Genomic DNA, 12,366 nt, shown 5'->3' with positions numbered 1-12,366 from the left:
TCTCCAGTGCCTTTAACCTTACCATCGAGAGGATATCGGCAGCGTCGGCAACCTCAACAGCTCAACTGCACCTCCTCCTGTCCTCCAGTCACGGTCAGTACTTCGATTTGGGCAACCGCGGTCTGCGACTGCGATCAGATCTCGATTCTTAGCCTAGTTAATTAGGGTTTTGTTGTTTGATTAGCAGATTAGGCAATCGATTAGGGTTTGTATACCTGGATTTTACCAAAATTTTAATTTTTACTTTTTAATTTGCATCGAAATAGTTCTCAATATGCAGATTCTTCTTCTTCTCTAGTACTTATATTTTTATCAATTTTTTTTTTTACATTTTTCAAGTTGAATAGAAATGTTCTTATTATCACAACTCACAAGAAGATGACTTTTTCTTCTTATTCCTTGTTACAAATTAAACTAGTTGGTCACACTTACTCTTTTTGTATTTTGTAATAATGAAGATGCCAATGTGCTCCTCCTTTTACATCAACCCTCTCGTTCTTCTCATAATTCATATACAACCAAAGCACCCCTCTGCACCTTTGGCATGGAATATGATGGACGGACCAGCCACCTCTCTTATATTGGTTCCAGAATGTGTAATTAGCCTCTCTTCACAAGTGAGTAATGAAATAGGCCCCATTGTGTTGTTGAAGTTCCCTTCTCTCCTAAGCCAAATTTGCCAGTTGCAACATGTACTTTGTGGTCACATCGCATGCTTGATGACAACCAAAGGTCCATGTTCTCCCCTAGAACAACTTGAACATTGTTAGTGTCGTAAGTCACCATGGCTCGAAATCTCATACTTAAGAAAAACAAGCAGATATCAACAAATGGATTTTTGTGTGTGTGTGTGAGAGATACAAGAACTTTTTTATTGGTTTACTCTAAAAAGTCTTGGCTTCTAGTTGTTTATTCTGTTCAGATGGATTCTTTTAGCTAGTAAATGATAGGTAGATTAACTAAGTTTTCATGTCATTTAGCTAGTTAGATTAATGTGTTTGTGTCTTTAATTGCATGAATAAGGTCCCAACTTCTAAATAATTAAATTGTTGTGTTTTTTTATAAACTTGCAGGATATCCATGTTAGGTCTTATATAAGTGGATCGAATCAAAGAAAAATTCTCCATATCAGGTTTTATTGTTCTTTGTTTATTGCTTATTGTTCATAATTATCTATCATCATGAAACAACTCTCTGGATATCAAAAAAGACAAAAAAAGAAAAAAGATGAGGAGATAGCCCAAAGCTTAAGAGGTTCATTGAATAAATATTTTAGTAAAGAATCATATAACACATCAGAAAGCTTAGTCCAGATTTTAAGTAATGAATCAAATGCAAATGAAGATTTTGTTGAAAATAATAATAATGAATATGAAGAATTTATGAGAAATGAAAGTGATGAGAATGAGAAATTTGTAGAAAATGAGAATGAAGAGAATACAAATCTTAATGATTTGAATGAAACTGAAATTGACAAAACTAAAGATATTGATAATTGTTGTGATGATGAGCGTATAAATGAATATCAATGTTCGACACCTAGATATGATATAAACATATTTGATCCAAGAGTTTGGGATAACCTTGATACAAAAATGAGAGACTTACTTGTGGAAAGAGGTCCTAAAAGAGAAGATATTCTTAAGTTTCCTTTAGATAAAGAATCTCGACACTTTTCTCATACTTACTATGTTCAAATGCTACCAAATGGTGAAACTCGTGATCGAAAATGGTTAGTATATTCGAAAGAGTTGGACAAAGTGTTTTGTATTTGTTGTAAGTTGTTTAAAGTAATATACACCAAAAGTAATTTAGCAAAAGAAGGAGTTAATGACTGGAAACATTTATGTGACAAACTTAAACAACATGAAAATAGTATTGAACACCTCACTAATCTGAGAGCCTTTGTTGAACTACAAATGAGATTAAATAAAACATTGACAATTGATAAGGAAATACAAGAACAAATTAAAAAGGACACAAAACATTGGAAACATGTTATGCTAAGAATAATTGCTGTTGTCAAATGTCTTGCTATACATAATTTGGTATTTCGTGGTACACATGATAAAATTTATGAAGATGGTAATGGTAATTTTTTGGGTCTACTTGAAATGATTGCAGATTTTGATCCAATAATGCAAGAGCATTTTCGACTCATTCAAGATAAAAAGATTCATTATCATTATCTTAGTCATAAAATTCAAAACGAGTTAATATCTCTTCTAGCTTCTAAAGTCAAGAATGTAATAATTAAAAAAGTAAAAGAGGCAAAATATTTTTCAGTAATTCTTGATTGTACACCGGATGCAAGTCACAAAGAACAAATGACTCTCATATTAAGATGCGTAGATGTTTCAGAGACTCCAATTAAAATAGAAGAGTACTTTTTAGAATTTATAAATGTAGAAGATACAACTGGTTTAGGTCTTTTCAATGAATTGCAAGTTGTTTTATGATCTTTAGAACTTGATATTGATAATGTGAGAGAGCAAGGTTACGATAATGGATCTAATATGAAAGGTAAAAACCAAGGTGTGCAAAGAAGATTGCTTGACATTAATCCTAGAGCATTTTACATGCCATGTGGTTCTCATTCTCTTAACTTAGTTGTTTGTGACATGGCAAATTCTTGTGCTAAAGCAAAATCATTTTTTGGAGCATGTCAATGTATGTACACCGTGTTCTCTAATTCAACAAAAAGATGGAATATTTTGCTTGAATATATTGATGGATTAACTTTAAAATCATTGTCAACTACAAGATGGGAAAGCCATATTGAAACGGTCAAAGCAATATTATCTCAAGCTTCCCAAATCAGAGAAGCTTTGTTCAAATTAGCAGAAATAAGTGAAGATGGTAAATTAAGTAGAGATGCTGAAACTTTAGCATCTGGTGAACTTTCAAGTTTTGAGTTTATATTAAGCCTTGTTATTTGGCATGATATTTTGCATAAAATTAATTTAGTTAGTAAAAAATTACAGTCAGAGGATATGCGTCTTGATGTTGCTGTAAAACAATTGTCTGGTCTTGTTTCCTTTTTTGAAAAATATAGAGAAAATGGTTTTGATTCTGCTATGGTTGATGCTAAAAAAATAGCATCTGATATGGAAATTGAGCCTGTATTTCCTATAAAACGTAAAATTTGTAGAAAGAGACATTTCGATGAAATTGCTAACACTGAAAGAGAAAATCAATCACCAGAAGAATCTTTTCGAATAGATTATTTTATCTTAGTGGTCGATATTGCTCTTGGGCAATTGAAGAGTAGATTTGAACAGTTGCAATATTTTGAATATATATTTGGGTTCTTGTATGATGTTGCAAAATTAGTTTCATTAGATGATGATGAATTGATGAGTTCTTGTGTTAACCTTGAAAATACTTTAAGAAATGGTGACACTTCTGATATTGATGCAAAATATATGTTTTCAGAACTACAAGTTTTGCAAGTAATGTTACCAAGTGAATCTTATGAAACAAATAAAAAATGGTCTTCCATTCAAATATTAGATTTTTTAAAAACAATGGATATGTTTCCAAATGTGATGATTGCTTATAGGATATTATTGACAATACCTGTGACAGTGGCATCTGAAAGAAGTTTTCAAAATTAAAATTAATAAAATCTTATTTACGGACCACAATGACTCAAGATAGACTAAATGGATTAGCAATTTTATGCATTGAAAAGAATATTTTGGAAAACATAGAATATGATGTTATTATTAATGATTTTGCCTTTAAAAGTGCATCACGAATACACTTTAAATGAGTTACCTTTGTGTTTTTTTGCAGGTGTATTACAACCGATAATTTAATTATATCCTCTACATTCACTCTCATTTGCACTTGTAGGTAAACATTTTATTACTTATGAGTACACGTGACATTGTATTTATGCTCTTAAAGTGTTCATAAGTCATAACAACTCTAGTACTTATGCTAATTGGTGCTACTCATACTCTTTTTCTTTTGGTGATTAGATCAATTGATAGTTTGATAAATTGATACTTTTTTGTTTAATGCGGCTTTTGGAGGGAAATGGTGGAGCATTTTCTGTGTTGGAAATTTTATTTTAATGAGCATCCTTTTTTATGGAGTATTCTTGATATGCTTTGATACAAAGAGGTTTTATTCATGTCAGATTGGGTGGCTCTTCTTTTGGTGGTTGGCCGGCTGGAGTATGGATGTTGCAGTGGGTATCTTGCAGGGAGGAGAAGCTTATTTACAGAATGTGCTTCGAATGTGAGTATGATGTGCTGTGTTTATAGTGGTTTTTTGTATTGGTTGTTGGAAATTTGTAAATGTTAGTTTTTAATGTCTAGTACTTTCCTTTTATTAGAAAATGTGATATTCTGATAGTGTAGGGGTATGTGTATTTGGTTGGTTTTGTTCTGATATGGGTTAGTATTTGATATGTTTTGATTGTGAAATACTATTGGTGTTGGAGTCTCATGTTATGGTTTCTAAAGAAAGTGGAGCAATGCATATTTTTGAAGGGTCGTATATGTGGTTGATTCATTGAGTAAAATTTTATTTGGTGGATTTCTAAAGGTTTTCTTTGTTGGTGGTTTTATTTCAAGGAAGAGGTTGAAATATCTTGGATTTGTTAGAATATTTTTGTTAGAAAGTGTGTAAATAAAGTCTATTTTATATTGTGTTCTTGGAATGTAAGTATGGAGAAAATGGTTTTGTTTAGAATATATGTAAGTTTGTGGAGTCCTTGTAAATTGTAGTATGAGATTAGATTTGACCTCTCATTCTATTGTTTTTTTTATATATGATTTTTTTAATTAAATAAAAATAATGCTCAGTTAAATAAAATTGGGGCATAATTTATAATTTCGCCCAGGGCCTTTGAACAATAAGGACCGGCTCTGCATATGATTCCATATCAGGTCCAACGTGGATATTTTTTATGATTCTTTTATTTTACATGTTAATATTTATGAAATTCTGAAATAAATAATGGATATCATATTTGAACTCCTTGTAATCTTAAAAATCCATAGAAACTGAAATGGGTGCAATCGGAGCTCTCTAGGTCTATCAGTGGATTTTGACTGAAACTCACTGATAGATCTAGAGAGTTCCGATTATACCCATTTCAGTTCCAGTGGATTTCTGAGATTGCAAGAAGTTCAAATATACTATCCATTATTGATTGTGACTTATTTAAATGTATTAAAATATTATTAAAAAAATTGACTAAATCTGTTATTCATATATTTTGCATGCTGGTTAAAAATTGAAGAGAGAGAAAAATAGTGAAAAAAAAGAAAACGGTAGAAAAAGTCAGATTGTTAGGAGGATAAAATAGGAATGACACTTGAAAATATGTGTTATTTGGTAAATTGTAAAATAACGTATGCCTTTTGGTAAATTTAAAAATTTAGGTGCGTTATTTGATAAATTGTCGATTGATTTATATTGACTCATCTAAAATAATAATGTATCTTGTAACCAGTATAATTCATAACCGATATAATATAGTGTCCTTAATATAGATTAGAATTGAAAATATTCTCATTGTAATAATTTAAAATATATATTTTTCTTATGTGTATTATTGATCAATGATATATTTTCCTTTTACTAGAAGTGGTAAATCTTATGTTGAATGTACACTTATTTTCGCATGGTTAACATGATATACTGTTTTTACTTTTTCAATAAGAAATTTCTATGAAATTAGTCATCCCAAGATTAATCAACGTAAGCTATGTACCTTATACTAATTAAAATAAATAAATAAAAATAAAAACAACAACATACACGGTGTACTTATTTTTTGTTCAAGGGATCATCACTCAAATATCGTGTACATTGATCTTCAATTGAGATCAATGGGATAAGTCTAAGAACAAGTGATATGGATACCTACCTTACATGTAAACCTATTGAATCACAAGGCGCGATTTCTCATCCTCTAACAATATTAAACAGATAATTAAGTATCAAAAATATAGATACTTAACATTGGAGGGCGTCTAACTGAACAACTTCGGCACACTCTAACTTTGTTGATATACATAGAGACATCATGTTCTTCTTGTTATAACACATGCAATTGTGGATTAAGTTTAGGGTTTTTTACCGGTTAAATGGGCAATGATAAGGTAGCTATTGTGAGAAGAGGTTATGGAGGCTAAGAAGGATGAATGTCAAGGCATGAGAATGCAAAAGCAATGACACAACTAGTCTTAACCCTAATTGCTCGACGAGAGAAAAGATGAATTACATAAAAATTAAGATAATTTTCTTCGTTTACTAACACAATTTGTGAACAAATTTAGCATTTACCTATCGTAAAAACCACAACAATAGTGTTCACTCAAGTGTGTTGCTAAAAGATCATGGTAAACTCGTGACTGTGAATCACTCCTATAGATTGGGTGTGAGTGAAGCGGCTAGCTGTGAATTGTGATTGTGAGCTCATGATTTGACTGCGAAAGTGGACCTAAATAAACCCTCATTTGCCCTAAAACCCTTAACCCTAAGCTAACCCACAATTTGGGCGCAAGTTAAGCCGAAGTCTAGGCTTGGCTATGAATCGCGATCGTGAGCTCTAATTAACCCAAATACACGACTTTATTTTTTTTTTTTTAAAAATCTCATTCGTCCTAAATTCCTTAACCCTCAGTTGACCCATGCTTTGGGCACAAGTTAAGCCAAAGTCTAGGCGTGGCTACAAATCATGATCATGAGCTCTAGTTGACTCAATTACAAGCCCTTATTAAAAAAATCGCATTCGTCCTAAACCCGTTAACCCTAAGTTGACCCACACCTTGGGCGGGAGTCAAGCCGAAGTCTAGGCATGACTATGAATTGCGATCGTGAGCTCTCTAGTTGACCCAAATACATGAATTTATTAAAAAAAAATCTCATTCACCCTAAACCCCCTTAACCATCAATTGACCCACGATTTGGGCACGAGTCAAGCCAAAGTCTAAGCCAAGCTGCGAACCACGATCGTGGTCCCTAGTTGACTCAAATACATGTTCTTATTGAAAAATCTCATTCGCCCTAAAGCCTTAACCCTAAGTTGACCCACGCTTTGGGTCGGAGTCAAGCCAAAGTCTAGGCTTGCTTGTAAATCTTGATTGTGAGCTCTAGTTGACCTAAATATACGACTTTATTAAACAAAATCTCATTCGTCCTAAGCCCCTTTACACTCAATTGACCCGTACTTTGTGTGTGAGTCAATCCGAAGTCTAAACCTAGCTATGAATCACGATCACGAGCTCTGGTCAACCCAAATACATGACCGACCTTATTAGCAAAATCTTATTCGCCCTAAACCCTCTTAGTTGACCCATGCTTTGGGTGGGAGTCAAGCGGAAGTCTAGGTTTGACTGTAAATTTTGATTGTAAGTTCTAGTTGACCCAAATACACGACTTTATTAAACAAAATCTCATTCATCTTAAATCTCTTTACACTCAGTTGACCTATATTTTCGGCTCGAGTCAAGTTTAGGGATGATAACGGATCCGGATTGGGATGGATTTGATTAAACCCGGGACTTGCCCTGCCTTCCTTTGGACTTGCACCGCCTCGTCCCGCGAACTCAACAGGGCGGATCCGGATTAGACCTAATAGACCCATCATATTTTAATTTTTTGAAATATAAAATTTAAAATTAATTAAACATTAAATTTATTTTCAACATTTATATTAATAATATTTTGTAATAAAAAATATATTATCATAAATTAAAATCTATCAATTTTGATTCAATTAAAAATTAATTATCAATTTTTATTCCATTAATAATTAATAAAAAAATAAAAAAATTTATTATACGAGATGAGTCCCCAGCAGATCCGATTAAATCCGTGATCCATTCAGATCCGTCTTAAGATCCGTTTAGACAGGTCTAAATCCACCCTGTCGGAACGGATTTATTATGGAATAGGATTTCAATCCGTCTCATTACCACCCTAGTCAAGTCGAAGTCTAGGCCTGGCTGTGAATAGCGATCGTGAGCTCTGGTTGACCCAAATACACGGCCGGCCGGCGGCCTTATTAACAAAATCTCATTCGCCCTAAAACCCTCAGCTGATCGCCACGATCACATCGCTCCGTGATCCCCCGACGCGTCTTATCCCTTCTCGGTCCCGACTCTTCAACTCGGGCATCGCCGTCCCCAGCGGCGGCCTTTCCCTCATGATCGCCGGCAAGTACGTTTGAGTGTCGGCCATCTCTGCTGCGAGCCCAGGCGGAGCTGTCTACAGTGAGTCCCGGCCGAAGCTTTCCCCGGCATCGCCTCCACTTCCGGTACAACCACAAGTATGTTCCATCTTTCACGATGTTGGCGAAGAAATCAATAAGCTCCGGTAGCCTTGAGATATCTCTTGAAATGTCAGGGCTCATGATGGAGTTTGGTCATTTGCCCACATGGGCAAATGCAAATAATATGATAGTGAACCTAATTAGAAATGGAAGGATTCACCAAGCTTCTGAGGTTCTCTCGCTATTGCAGGAAAAAGGATTTATGCCAAATGTCTACACCTTCAATGCATTTCTTTTTTGCTTTTCCCAATCATGTCTTAGCCATATAACTCTTTCTCTCCTTTTTAGCATGAAAAAGAAGGCAGTTTTGGTCCAAATGTCTATTCCTATACAGTTTTGGTGCTCGGGTTGAGAAAGGAAGAGTTGTGGGAAGAGGCTTATCGTGTTTTGAAACTTATGGAAGATGAAGGCTGCATGCCTACAGTTGTCGCATACACTATACTTATTAGGAACCTTTGCAAAAAAAAAGGGAGTTTAAGAAGGCATTTGGTATTTTTGAGAGATGCATAAGAATGGATGTCGACCTGATCTAGTGACATGTAATGTACTACTCCATGGTCTTTGTTCCAGCAATTGAATCATTGAAACTCATAACTTCATTCATCTTATGGAACAGAAAGGCTACTTTCCTAATCAGGTTTCCTGTTGTACTAGAGAGTGGTTTATTGAAGTCTGGGATGGTAATAATGCAATAGATCTCCTGCAAAAAGTAGTCTATTGGGGAAACAATAGTAGAGATATTGTCACTTGGAATATGTACTTTCATTGTTTATGCTGCAAGGGGAACATGGATGATGTATTTGAACTGCTAGATAGTATGATGTAGAAGGGTTTTCTGCCAACTACTGTCACATATGACATTATCCTAAAGGGGTTACGCAAACATAATTTTATTGATGAGGCACTAGAGTTTTTTGATCTTTTTTTTTTCAGAGTGGAAAAGGTCCTGACTCGGTTTCATTCAATACAATTCTTTCAATGGCTTGCAAGCAGTGTAACTCATCTATGATCAGTAGGATTTTTATAAGAATGGACATTGAGGGAACCAAACTTGATACCGTTGGCATGATTTGTTTGATGCAGTACTTCTCCAAGGCTAACAGACCTTTGGAATGCTATAATATTTTTAAGTATATGATTCTATATGGGCACAAACCCAGTACAATCACTTATAATGTACTTTTGCACAGCCTTTGCAAGAGCGGTTTTTTATGGTATGCGTATAGAATGTTTCACAGATTCAAGAATGCAGGAATATTTCCAGATATAACTTCATATAACATCCTTTTACATGCTTCAATTAAGGAAGGTGATTATTTCTTAATGAAGTGCTTATTGTTCAATATGTATCGCCAAGGTTTGCTTCCAGATGGCATCACATATGGGTCCTTAAGCCATGGCCTCTGCAAGGAAGGTAATATTAGTTCTGCTGTGCGATTGGAGGACTGGATGCTAGAATTGAACATAAAGCCAACCATGCCTTACTATAATACTATTTTGGATGCTGTATTTCGAGTGCGCAGATTGTGGGATGTCTTCTTAATACTTGTCAAGTTGGATATATCAGGTTGTGTACCAGATGCAATTTCCTATAAATTTTTTAATCGGACGATGACAACTATTGGAAGAAAGAGATTTCCAAAGCCATGAAAATTCTTGAAGTCCTGATGAACAAACATGTGACTTGAGTTGTCCAAGGTTGGTGAGATTGATGCACTTAAACTCAATCATTATTTATCATGCACATTACTTCAAAAGCCAGAGCAGTAGACCTAGCCAGGTAACTTCTGCCCTTCCCTCTAGTTTTAGCATGCTGCACAGTTTGAGCATTCTATGGATGCCACTTAGAGACCACAATTCCTTTTCCCAGTGCATTATTTCAGTGTTTAGAATAAGATATCTATTTATTCATTAGTAGTATTGTGTACCAGACTTTGTTTCAAAAACATAAAAAAAAAGGCAGCCCGCTGCACGAAGCTTCCGCCATGCGGGGTCCCGTGGAAAGATCCATTGTACGCAGCCTTACTTTGTTTCAAAAACATATCATTTTTTTTTCCTAAAATCCAAACATGGATGTCACAGACCATAGAAAAATTAGCTTATGTAAATATGCAGTTAGAATCTCTGTCTACATAACACCAATCTTTAATAACTAATAAAACACCTTGAGATTTACATCTAATTATCAAATTTTTGTCTAGAGAGTTGGAGCTCTTTTCTTCAGAATATTGATTACAGTCATGCATCAGTGTATGCTATAATTCTTCATCCTTGATTCTAGATTCACATCAAGCTTTTCAATAATGCTAAAGATCTGCATACATTGAGTTATTCCCTCGCCTAGATTAATTGGACAAATTTTCCAAGTAAAAGTTCTAGATTTGATTTGATGAGTTTGTCTTAATAAATTTTCCTAGAAGAAAAATTATCTTGACTAACTTGCTATCAAGTATGGATATAATTATATTTTGTTGCCTAAATATTCACCGAAATTGAAGTCTTTATTAGTAGTGATTGAATTCTTGTAGTGCATATGGCATCACGAACAACGGCAAGATCTTGATCACCTTTTAATTGCATAGTAGAAGTCTAATCATTGTGTTAATTTGAATGTTTGGAATAGTCATCCAAAAGAAAGAAGGGGATTGCTTTTGAATGCTTCTTCGAACATTAGCAGAATGTGTAGACATAAGAGAGTGAATTAGTGCATTAGCCACCCACTTCATAAGAAGACGTAACCACTTAGTAGTGATTCATTGCTTAATTTTGTAAATAATATGATTTTAAAACCTGACAAGAATAAATTTGCATGAGATATATGTTTTATGATATTTCCCGGGCCACTAGACTTCTTTTACATTGAGCCTTTTCCTAGTTCCATTCGTCCCTGGTGGATGACAATTTCTTAGGAAAATTTATTTCTGATTTTGATAAAATTTTGCATTTACTTGAGTAACTCATCTATCATTTTTTGTAAAAGGTTTTTGAACCTTGGGTCCAGTTGACTGGAGGCGGCTAAAATCTATTCATCAGAAGGCTTTGGATACTAGTTCTTGGAGAGCTTTTGGACACATCTTTCACGAAAATATTTCTTTAACCCTTGTGCTCACCAAGACGCAAAAGGATTCAAGAGCGGATTTAACATCTCAATCTTTTGGTAATTTTCTCTCTTACTTAAACCCTCATTTTCATTATCCGGAAGTGGCGAGCTTTATTTATTAGCGAAATCTTTGATCAGGGTTAAATTTGGTCTTGCAAAATCCCATTGATCAGGTAAAGGTTTCATTCTTGTATTGTAGAGGTTTACCTTATTCCTCTTGTGAAGGGATAGTAAGTGTAGATCCCAGGTGATACATAGGATGCATTATATATAGATAATGGAGTGAGATCTCTGAAAAATATAAATCTACTTGTTAGTGTGTATGCCTTTATCTTTATTATTTTCATTGTGTATTGAATACTCTTAATTATATTTGTGCCTCATTGTTATTAACATTATTATTGTCTTTGTGCGGATGTGAAGAATAAAAAAAAATTAGTATGTCAATTTGTTGTTCAATATGGTGTGCAAGTGTCATCTTTAGGTTTTATATCTTGTAGTAAATCTATTACACAATCCAATGGTTGTAGATTAGATCATGGAGATTTTAAATATATTATCTATGGTTGTAGATATTTTGGTGTACTAAACACCTTAATACTAAAATTATAGTTACATAGTGTAGGATTGAAAAAAATTTAGATATCTTTACAATAGTATGATATTATCCATTTTGGACTTAAATCCTCATGATTTTGGTCAATATTATACCCACTTTGCACAATCAGATCATAACTCTTGTGCACAGTCGACGGTTAAATCTTCTGACAGTCCAGACTCTGATATTAATTGTAAGATCAAAAAAAATTTAGATATCTAAATAATGGTATAATATTGTCCATTTTGGGCCTAAATCTTCATGGTTTTGCTCTTGGGTTCTACCAAAAGGTCTCATGTCAATGAAAATCTATGATTTTTCTCATGTGTTTTCAACGTGAGACTATGCTTATAACTTTACAATCCCAACACA

General features: G+C 33.9%; 1 pseudogene; it reads left to right on the top strand.

Moving 5' to 3' along the window:
• Positions 1-7,958: 7,958 nt before the first annotated feature.
• LOC122031251 lies at positions 7,959-11,855 on the top strand (annotated as a pseudogene).
• The last annotated feature ends 511 nt before the right edge of the window (positions 11,856-12,366 follow it).

The sequence above is a fragment of the Zingiber officinale genome, chromosome 11A, assembly GCF_018446385.1.
Source record: "Zingiber officinale cultivar Zhangliang chromosome 11A, Zo_v1.1, whole genome shotgun sequence".
Taxonomy (NCBI): Eukaryota; Viridiplantae; Streptophyta; class Magnoliopsida; order Zingiberales; family Zingiberaceae; genus Zingiber; species Zingiber officinale.
Note: the sequence above shows the minus strand (reverse complement) of the source record. Positions and strands in the feature narration are given on the sequence as shown.